This window comes from Podarcis cretensis, assembly GCF_951804945.1.
Source record: "Podarcis cretensis genome assembly, chromosome: 3".
Classification (NCBI taxonomy): Eukaryota; Metazoa; Chordata; class Lepidosauria; order Squamata; family Lacertidae; genus Podarcis; species Podarcis cretensis.
Genome location: NC_137172.1, coordinates 104434251 through 104445593, shown reverse-complemented (window position 1 = coordinate 104445593; position 11343 = coordinate 104434251). Strand labels below are relative to the sequence as shown.

The 11343-nt window shown below is 40.9% G+C and overlaps 1 protein-coding gene across 1 annotated transcript in view; it reads left to right on the top strand.

The window, feature by feature from the left end:
- KLHL29 (kelch like family member 29) overlaps positions 1-11343 on the top strand; it is a 428500-nt gene that overhangs the window by 78169 nt on the left and 338988 nt on the right. The window lies entirely within an intron of this gene.

Genomic DNA, 11343 nt, shown 5'->3' with positions numbered 1-11343 from the left:
ATCCAAAACCTTGCTCAGGAAAGGGAGATTAGTAACTGGCCGATAGTTAGTTAGTTTTCTGAATCCAGGAAATAATGACAACAACAACAACAACAACAACAACAACAACAACAACAACAACAACAACAACAACATATTTATACCTCGCCCATCTGGCTGGGTTTCCCCAACACAATATTAAAATAAAGTAATGCATCAAACATTAAAAGTTTCCCTAAACAGTGGGTGGTTTTGCCACTGCATCCTTCAAACAGGCAGGGACCACCCTCTCTCGTAAAGAGGCATTGGTCACCTCCCTGGTCCAGCCAGCTGTTCCCTCCCTGCTGGTTTTTATCAGCCAAGAGGGGCAAGGGTCTAGAGCGCAAGTGGTTGCCCTGACCAATCCAAGCACCTTGTGCACATCCTCTTAGAGCGGCTTGCACAAGATTAAAAACAAGACAGGATGACAGTAAAATTGCACAACAATAAAACAATCACACGGCAAGGCAGATAAAATTCCTGCCTTTAAATTTCAATAAATACTTATAAATCTAAGACCTGGGCAAATGAAGTCTTCACGTGGAACCAGGGGAAAAAAGGATAGCACCAGCCAGGCTTTGCACAGCTGGGAAGGCAAGTGTTCCAAGCCACAGACCCAGAGGAGGGCACATAGTAGTGGTTGGGTGCAAGTAAATCAAAGGAGGATGCTGAAAATGCCAGAATGATCAGTTCTAGTGCTTTATTAAGAAAGATACAGACCTCCAGCAAAGCAGCCTGCCAGTTCTCCGTGGGACATGGGATGGACACCACGGCAAGCAGATAGCTTGTCCGCACCCAAGCAAATGTGAATACATTCTTTATACACAAAGCAGTGTACACCACTTTGTCTAGGACAGGGGTCGGCAACCCGCGGCTCCGGAGCCGCATGTGGCTCTTTTACACCTTTGCCGTGGCTCCGGGGTGGATACTAGCGAGGGGAGGAGGTGCATTGTGCGCCCCGACACTCCCCACTGTGGTGCGCGCTGTACTGGCTGTGACGTCGCATGGGGGCGGTGCGTGCGTTAGTCATGCACCGTCCCGACGTCACCTTCCCGCCCGCTACATTGTAAGGGGCATGTACGCTGGTCACTGCATTGAAAGGGGGCATGTACGCTGGTCACTGTTTTGAAGGGGAGCGAAGAACACACACACACAAAAAAAGGTAACTTGTTAATTTAACGTTTATTTCTATGAGGAGGAGTAATTCTGAGGGGTCAAACAAAGAAATAATAAAAAAGTAACAAAAAGTTATTTTTATAATGACGAGTTTTGCGGCTCCCAGTTATTTTTTCTTCAGAAACGGGTCCAAGTGGCTCTTTTTGTCTTAAAGGTTGCAGACCCCTGGTCTAGGACTTCCCATTACTTCACCTGCCCAGATGAGGGTACAGGTGGCAAATACCCAAGTCTTACAGGTAGTTCCTCTTTCTGGGCTAAGAGCCCAGCACTCCGAGCCCACAGATAAGGATAACATCAAAGCATGCTAATTAGCATATATCAAAGCAAGTGAATATAAACATATATGAGCTCATTGCTACAACAGCTACCATTTAATTGTGGGGTTATCTTGACTACCAAAGTGGCGTTAGCAAAGCTTCCAGAACAGTTTAACTTTGGTTCAGTACAGCAAGTCTTTCCCATTGCCATCTGCTGGGCTTTTAGTGATGGCGGTGAGATGATAGTTACCTCGTCCCACGTGACCATACCTTCTGTGTAACCAGGCTGCCAGCCATTTAGGGTCCTGAGGTTGGGTGCAGGCTCTGCTGGACACATGCACTCTACTTCCCTCCACTGTGAGAACCTGACAAGTATTACAGTTCTTTTTACTGAACTTTGATGTAAAGAATTCACCTTGGAATAGGTGAAAATTTTACCAAGGAGAGGATGAAGCACAACTGTGGAAAAGGCCATCCTTGTTTAGTACACCTATCAATGGTGGTTGAGGTGAAATTAGTGTGAACCAAGGAAGAATTAGCTGTTTCAATATGGTGTAGATGAATTTGTTGCCCATTTGATTGTGTTGTAGCACTTTTAATAACATCACCATTCCAGGCAATCGAATACCTTGAATATGTCTATAGTGACCACAACACCAAAGGGTGGTTTTTATGTGTAGCATAATGGATGACATTTAGTGTGGAACTTTCCTCTTTTAACTGTTGTGAGGGGGAGTAAATGAGAGAGCTCACAACTTTGTCTTTGAGGCCAAGTAATCTCCCAGTAGGCTTTGGCTTTTACTTTACTTTACTCTACTTTACTATTTTCTTTTCTTTTCTTTTTCTTGAAGTTGAATTCCTGTCCTCAAATTGGCCGTGTGGTTCTTCGATTGGAATGTTGTTGGGCTGCTGTTTAAAAGGCCTGCATCTTCCAGCAGTTTCTAGAACATGAAAGGAAAACAGACTACTGGGTACTGCTCTGCATAAAAGGATGAAGAACGTTGACTTTGTAATGATTGCTGTTGTACAAAGTTTATTTTTAACCCACTTCCTTCTCCATTGAGAGTTTCATATTCAAGGAGAGATGAGACACGGTGACCACAAGATTACTGGCAAACTGCCATAGTAATTATCTGTAGACAATATCTGTCTGACAGTATAATAATCCTAATAATTCAATTAATCAAAACAATAAACAAGGGATAAATATAGGAACGCTGAAGGCAAAATAAGTGACACATTTGCTCTGATGGAAGCTGAATAGTTGCAGCATAAGCCAATTCTCATTTGCGTTTTCCCATCTGTCTAAGTCTGAATATCAGTGATATGAGCAGAATCCCCCATTGGGCTTTTTGGGGGCTTTAATCTTTCTAAAGAAACAATTGCTTTTCTATTTCTGCATTTGTAGGTACTCCTTCATCTGTCATTCTTACTAACATACAGGTAACAAAGGACAGAACTGGTCAGTAAGAAACTTTTGGATTTTAAAAATATTTCCTTTTTATAATCTGTGTATTTGATTTGACAGTTCAAATATAAGCCCCAGTGTTATACACAAAGGCTCTTTCAGTTTGCTTTATTGCTGTTCTAAAGTCAGTTTTCCATAATCACTGCTGTGTTTGCTTCAGTAAAGGACATAAAGGTCAGATTGTAAAATGATGGACAAGGCCCATAAAATATATAAAAAGGAAATAATAAAGTTTTGAGCAAGGGTTGATTGTATGACTTTTGTCACAGCAGGCAAATGCACTCTATTTCCCTTACTGCATGGTTTATTCAGGCAGTTCTCACAGCATTCAGTACAGAACAACCTGTCTCCTTTTTAGCACATACTTTGATTTTAGAATAAATCATGTTTAGAATAAGCAAATTGGAGCATCTCCTCAAGGAGCAAAATTAAGATAACTGTGAGTTTTTAGACATGGATGTGAATTATTTTGCTGCTTGTGTCGTCCCCCAAACTAATGAGAGAAATACGTGGAATTTGAGCTCAGATGTGTACTATTCAAGTAAAAAAAAGGAACATGGGGTCACAGCTGAACTTTCAGAGTTGAGCAGTTCAGGAGAGGCAGTGATGAATATCCCATCTGAAATACTTTAAAATACTTTACCATTGATTTACGAAGCACCAATTTCACCTTCCTAATTAACACTTACCTTAATTTCTACTATCAAGAATTCTGCTGCTGACAAGAATCAGGAGGCAAATAGCTCAATGAAAACCAACATGGAAAATCATTTTCTGCTCCTAACATTTTGACTTGAGTAGTGGAAATACTTGCACCCAGATATAGGGTTTATTCACACTTCCACAATTTCCTGTGCTATTGCTAAAATGTGTGTTTTCCCTTGGAAAGGAGCATGGCAAGGGGGAAATTACACAGACCCATGCTTCCTAGGCATGGTACGATCAGAAGTGGGGACGAGCCCATAGAAAGACAGTCTTTGCCCATCCACTGAAAAGGGAACAGCTTCTTCAGTGGGAAATGTTGAAAGTGTCTTTCCCCTTGCGCTAGAGTCCTTCTATTCAAACAAGCAGGAGGTTGGTTCCAATGAGATGTAGAAGGACAAGTGTACAGAAGCAAGACTTGTATGAATCGTGTGAGCTGCATGACTTGCACAGGGAAACAATGCTGCCTTCCCTTCAGTGAACTGAAATATTCATTCTGCAGTTTGCTAAACATAGATGGTGATCTCATTTGTGTTCAGTACTCCCTCTTTACTCTTCTGGTGCAGGTTTATGTGAGCAAACTGGCTCCAAGTAGTGTCATCGGAACAGCCACTGAAGGCCAAATATTGCTAGACAGCTTAGCAAAATTTAGTGTGCACAAACTTGTTTGAGAAATAATCTGGGTAAAGAATTCATTGTAATGGGGGCCTCTAGTATAGATTGCCATTAAAATGTGTAAAACTTATCAGATTCATAGAATTGTAGAGTTGGAAGGGACTTTGAGGATCATCTATTCCGAGGAATCTGTTGAAGCATACATCCAAGCTCTACTTAAAAACTTCCAATGAAGGAGAGTCTAAGAAAAACACTGGGGCCTAATTAGATGAGTAGAATATCTGGCATCTGGTGGGCAGGGTTTTTGTGTTCCCTCCCTTTGGGTGTTCAGTTAGAGAGGCCAACTGTCATTCTTGCCTCCTCATGTTGTTCTTGTTTCTCTCAGATAGTATGTTATTGTATTACAGTTTTCTTTATTATTGTTTGACATATACATGAGCTGCTTACTTTATTGAAAGAAAGGAAACTCTGTTGAAGAATGGTGGAATATTCTAAACTGGGTGAGTGAGGGGATATTCCCAGTCTGATTTTTAATCACCCCACTCTCCGCAACAGTCAGTTCCACTGCTTTAAGTTCAGATTAGTTCCTTTAACCTATATATTTTATTTATATATTTATAATATATATATAATACAGTCGTACCTTGGAAGTCGAACAGAATCCGTTCCAGAAGTCTGTTCGACTTCCCAAATGTTCAAAAACCAAATTGAGACTTCTGATTGGCTGCAGGAGCCTCCTGCAGCCAATCAGAAGCCACGGAAGCCCCGTCAGACATTTGGGTTCCAAAAGAACGTTAGCAAAGCGGAACAATAACTTCCGGGTTTGTGGCGTTCAGGAGCCAAAATGTCCAAGTTCCAGGGCGTTCGGGATCCAAGGTATGACTGTATTTTTATATATATATATATATATATATATATACACACACACACACACACACACACACTATTATTATTATTATTATTATTATTATTATTATTATTATTATTATTAATTGACAAGGCTTTATTTTCAGCCAGAACTCGCCAAAACTCAGTTCCAGCATCTTTCAGGTGGGCACCATTGCCATTATAAGAGAATAATGGAGGTGTTCATGGTGAGTTCCGGCACCTCTTTTTCTAGAAAAATAGCACTGATTAATGGTATATATTAATGTAAAGATATATTTCGGTTGATGCTGTTCTTCAGTATTGTATTAGTGTCTGTATTTCTGTGGTTGATACAACTGTGGTAGCTGAAACAACAATAAGCAACTCTATCTAGCAGAAGGATTACATACCCTAACCATTCCAAGTAGTGAGTAAGGCAAACTATTAACTCCCCCCCCCCCCCAAAAAAAAAAACAACAACAACCCTGCTGCCTCCTAACTGGTCAGAGTAACCTCCCCCCCCCCTCCTTTTCTTCTACACTTTACTAATGGGGACAGTGCAGATGAGATTACTGCTCAGAAAATCTGGCCAGCTTGCTTGCTCCAAAGACTGACATAAGTGAAAATAATACTCCCCTTCGGTTTGCCGCTTGTGCTGACAGTGCCATACTTAGCTGCTGGAAACAGGAAGGACTCCATAAATCTTATTGATGGATCCATTAGCTCTCTTTCATAGTAGCATAGCACTTAAACCTCTAGGACACTGCTGCAAATATTGGGGAAATACATGGTCGGAGGGGGGAGATAATCCCTTGTTTTTCCCCTCAAGTTAGGCTGGTTAGTACTGATTATGAAGAAAACTGGGAAGGGAAACAGAGGGCTGCATCTACCTCAGTATCCTCTCTGTTCCTGAAGCTTTGTGTTCCCTTCAGACAATGCTGGTGATTTAACACTTAAGCACCTAGGTGTGTTTTTTTAAGCACTGTACATTCATTGAAATTTTGCTTGAAAGCTCACCATTGAATAAGTGTCTAAAACGTTCCTCAAGCAAGGACTGATATTTACTGGGCAGAACACTGCTTTTTCTGTGAAATAAATGTCAATTTTTAAATGTTAAAGGTAAAGGTAAAGGTACCCCTGCCCGTACGGGCCAGTCTTGACAGACTCTGGGGTTATGCGCCCATCTCACTTAAGAGGCCAGGGGCCAGCGCTGTCCGGAGACACTTCCGGGTCACGTGGCCAGCGTGACATCGCTGCTCTGGCAAGCCAGAGCCGCACACGGAAACGCCGTTTACCTTCCCGCTGGTAAGCGGTCCCTATTTATCTACTTGCACCCGGAGGTGCTTTCGAACTGCTAGGTTGGCAGGCACTGGGACCGAGCAGCGGGAGCGCACCCCGCCGCAGGGATTCGAACCGCTGACCTTTCGATCGGCAAGTCCTAGGCGCTGAGGATTTAACCCACAGCGCCACCTGCGTCCCTCTTTTAAATGTTAAGTTGCTATAATTTGATAACTGGGCTTGGGTAGTTGGCATAAGACACAGAGTAGCATTTTCACCTTTCACCTGTTCTAAATTTGTGGCAGATTTCCATCTTTTTGTGGGTGGATCAATGGGTTACCGTCAAAATTCATGGTTAATTCTTTTGGACAAAAAGCAAAAGTTAAATAGTATTTTGATAGCCAAGTTTGAGAGAATTGTAGCCTTTTTAAAAACCCAAGTTTCTTTAAAGCAGCAACCACCCTACTTTCAGAGCCATTGTATCAAGAGTGTGTTTGTGTATAATATATATATGTGATTGTGTGTGCATGCAAACCATGTTTGAAATAAATGGTCTCCTAGAAGTAATAATTTTAACATTTGTATTGTTGATTCTGTTTATTATTTCCTTTCCACCTTCTTCCAGGACATAGTGTGTGTTCTTTAATCCCACAATGTCACTGTTGCCTTAACTGTCCCAGCTCAGGCATGTTCTTAACACATTTTGTCCTTTTCCACGGAAAATGAAAGACTTAAAAACAACAGATTTTTAAGGTCCATCATGTTTGATAGGCTGAACGCCACAGTTTATACTATTGATTCCTTACACTATTGATTGCTCAGTTTACATTATTGATTCATGGACGTGAAGTCTGATTGCAACAGTCTCTGTTGATCTTGAGTCTAAGCCCAGAATTCAAATTTTAATGCGATAAAATACAATATAAGAAATAAAAGAAGCAATGAAAATACAAATAAAAATCACAATGACTGTTTAATGTAGACGTGCAACAGATCAACTGAATGAAGCTCATTGAAATACAGTTTAGAAACCCCTGCTCTGTATCTTCCTCTGACAAAAAGGGAATCTAATTCCAGGTCATGACATTAACCCTGGCCATTGGTCATGCTGACCAAGACTGTTGAGCGTTGGAGTTCAACAACATCTGGAGCATAGCAAGTTTCCCATCACCTCACAAGAAGATTGTTATTCTGATGTCTTAAAAGCAAAGGCTCCTGCGATAGGCAATTGTGCTACTTCAATCTTTCCCCCTTAAAACTTAAGACGAATGGCCCTGTTCCTGCCTCATATCATGGCTTGAGCTCAGCTTTAAAAATATATATTAACATTTAAATTGCAAGTTAATGCATATGCAGTACACTCTTTGTGTCTGGTTGACAAAGACACCACAGTTGTGTGTGGTGAATTGTTCTGACAGTCAACTGTCACAAGACTTATAGCCTAGATCTACTTGTATAACTATTATGCCAAAAAGGAATAATCTTACTGGAGAAGTTCCATTTCCAGGAACTATTTGTACATTCTGACTCTACTCCGTATAATAGGATTACATATTTCTTATCGCAACCACAAACTGGATGCATGCCAACTATATGTACAAATGTGACTTGAGGCAATTTCTTTCTGTCTCTCTCCTTGCCTCTTCTTCCATTTCCATCGTATTCCTATTCTTAGTAAAAAAAAAAAAGGGGGGGGACCTGCACATGTGACTGTGAATTTAGAACTTATCACTTAAAACGTCAATATGGATTGGTATACACAAGGAAAACCACTCAGCCTGCTGGAAACTTGCATTTTAGATAAAGGATCTGTATTGGGTAGGCCTTACAGGGGAGAGCTATGCATATTTAAATTCTACATTTTAGAAGGAGGAGGAAGGACTATGCATTTATTTTTATTTGAATCTATTTGTTGCTGTTCCCATAAAATATCTCCAAGTGACTTCATAATAAAAGCAATAAAAACAATTGCATATATATATATAAACAAAGTCACATATAGACAGGGATTCTCCCCCCCCCCCAAACTGGAACTAGGAGGAACTCGGTTCAAACACCTCTCAGGTGGGTGCCACTGCCATTATAAGAAAACATGGGAGGTGTACATGGTGAGTTCTGGCACCCCTTTTTCTAGAAAAATGGCACTCCATATAGATGCAGACTGGGATAAAGATCTCAAGCTAAAATGCTGGGGAGGTGTATTAAACAGGCACCAAAAAGACAATAGAAATGGTGCCTATTGCATTAGTTCATCTTTACATGACAAAAGTAACACCCTACATTTTAGGCAGATGTGGTGATCTTGGGGCAAATAAACATGGTCTGTTTAATTTACATCTAGAGTAAGCGCTGGAGAAGAAGTACAGTGGCACCTCTGGATGTGAACAGGATCCGTTCCGTAGCCCCGTTCGCATCCTGATTAAGACGCGACTGCGTGTCTGCACGTGTGCGGGTCGCGTTTTGCCGCTTCCGCGCATGCATGTGACGTCATTTTGAGCGACTGCGCATGTGCGAGTGGCGAAACCTGGAAGTAATGCGCTCTGTTACTTCCGGGTCGCCGCAGAGCATGACTTAAAAATGCTCAACCTGAAGCACATTTAACCCAAGGTATGACTGTACTGCATTTGTCTTTAGCTCCACAGTAACCACCAAATTTTTGCACTTCTCTTTTTTAATCATAATTTCCACATGCTGTTCAGTTCTGGACTGCTGGATCTCCAAGAGAGTGCATGACAATCTGAAATCAGTAAATGGTACCTAGTGTTCTAACTGTGTTTTTTGTGTTACAAGATTAATGTAGTGACTGAAAGGAACATTTGTTTGAGCTCTAATAACCAACACTTTTCGTGTCATTCACCAGACATAACTATGGTGTAATCTTTGTGTCCTGAGGTACTCTAGTCTTACTCCAATTTTTATGCCGGCATTGTAGGTGTGGGTCCATGTGACCAGAAATAGAAGAAATGTAGAGATGGGAGGATCTGCTACTTACAGAGGAGGCTAAAAACCACACTAACACATAGCACCTGTGCAATAATGAGATAAGAGGGTTGGATTCAGTTAAGTTGGCTTGCTAGCAAAGGCCATTGCAAGGGTTTTTGCTAGCACCATGGGCTTCCCTGCATGTCTCCGAAATTTGCTCCAAAGAGCTAGGAGAAACCACAGAGCAATGCACAGGGCAAGGAACGCAATAATCGTTCCACCTGTCAATAAGAAATGTTTGGTGTTGAAGTCCTCCCAGTGGCTTTGAATTCAACTATGAATCTGTTTCTTTACAAGTTATGAAATGTTTATTTTTTGCAGATTTACTGTAGGTGGAGTAGCTGAATTTACACTTCTACCTCAGCTGCAAACAAATTAAGCACAAAAATAAGGAATCCGCTGTATAAAAACATACACAAATAGGGAAAAAAGGGGGTTCGGGCCAGCATACAAAGACACACTATATGGCAAGCAAAGTACAACGAATGTATTTGTCACAATGTACCCGCTATTACAAAGCATGTATGTCAGTGTCACTGTGCTTTTTCTGGAGATAGTTTTCCACCAGAGGGGCACTTGTCACAGCATTCCTAATGTGAGACCTGTGTTCTCCAATCCTAGCGCAGTCAAACCTCATTTTTCAAACGTCTTGGCTGCTGAACATTTCGAAAGCCGAAAACCAGGAAGTGAATGCTTCCGTTTTTGAATGCGCCTCGGAAGTTAAAGGCCTTCCGAGGTGCATTTTTCATTTTTTCCATTGAACTTGCTGACAGCCCTTTGATCCTTGGTTTTCGAACGTTTCGGAAGTGGAACAGACTTCCGGAACGGATTAGAACATTTGACCACATGCAATAAATTGAAATTTATCTCCAGAAAAAGCACAGTAACACCGACATACAATTTTTCACCATTTGGCGACTGAAGTCTGACCCATACAACAGAATCAACACTGAGAAGGTACTCTTCAGACAAGAAATTAAGTGAATTCATCTCAATACAAGCAACTCATGGGTTGAATACATCTTTTGCTTTGGCTTGTTTCTTGTTATACCTCTTTAATAAACCCTTTGTGCTTTACAGTTTCTACTCATAAATATCCACTATTGGGCGTCCTCTGTGCTCTGCTAGCCAGCATGCAGCAGTTGCCTCAATTTGTACCCAATGTGGGACCTTGTTAACTTCACAGGGTGAGTTAGCCTTCTCATGGTCTGGAAAAGTTTACATTATATTATACTGTTTGCCTTGGGTTGCTACCATTTTCTTCTATATCGTCAGATGAAAAAGGAGTTTCTCTTCAAAACTGGGATCACCGGGCTCTAGTCCTGTTTGCTACAGCTGCTCTGACGCTTCCAAGAATTTTCTTGAGTCGGAGAAATGAAAATATATCATTAATTGTAATATTGTACTTATTTTGATGATCCAGGAGTACCACTTGTATGTACTACATGCCTTGTAACAGCAGGCACATTGTGACAAATACATTTGTTGTACTTGCCATATATGGTGTATTTGTATGCTGGCCAGAACCCTTGTTTTTTTCTGTTTGTGTATTTTTTTCTAATTAAGGGCAATATTTTATAAATCAGATTTTAAGGCATAGCAGTGTTGGTGTTACTTAGCCCAAGACAGTAGTCTCTACCACACAAGTGTACAAAACAATTGGGATTCATAATTTTCTCTATCACAGCTCATAGCTTTTAAAGGTTATAAAATTCCACCCCAGTGTTTGTTTTGATTTCTCTTTTTAAGCAGAGTAGAAGGAAGGTGTCTGAAGGAATGGTACACATAATCCCTTTTAAAGGCTGAAAAATATCTCAAGAACATGCCAAGACTATTGACCAGAAGCATTATGTCTTTGGTAACTCCCCTTGAAGTATTTATTTAGGAGCACAGAATTTTTACTTTGCTCCTGAGACACAATTACAGAGATTTTTTCCACTGTGTGCTTGGAAAAAAGGATGCCTGCTTAGTTATAAGATC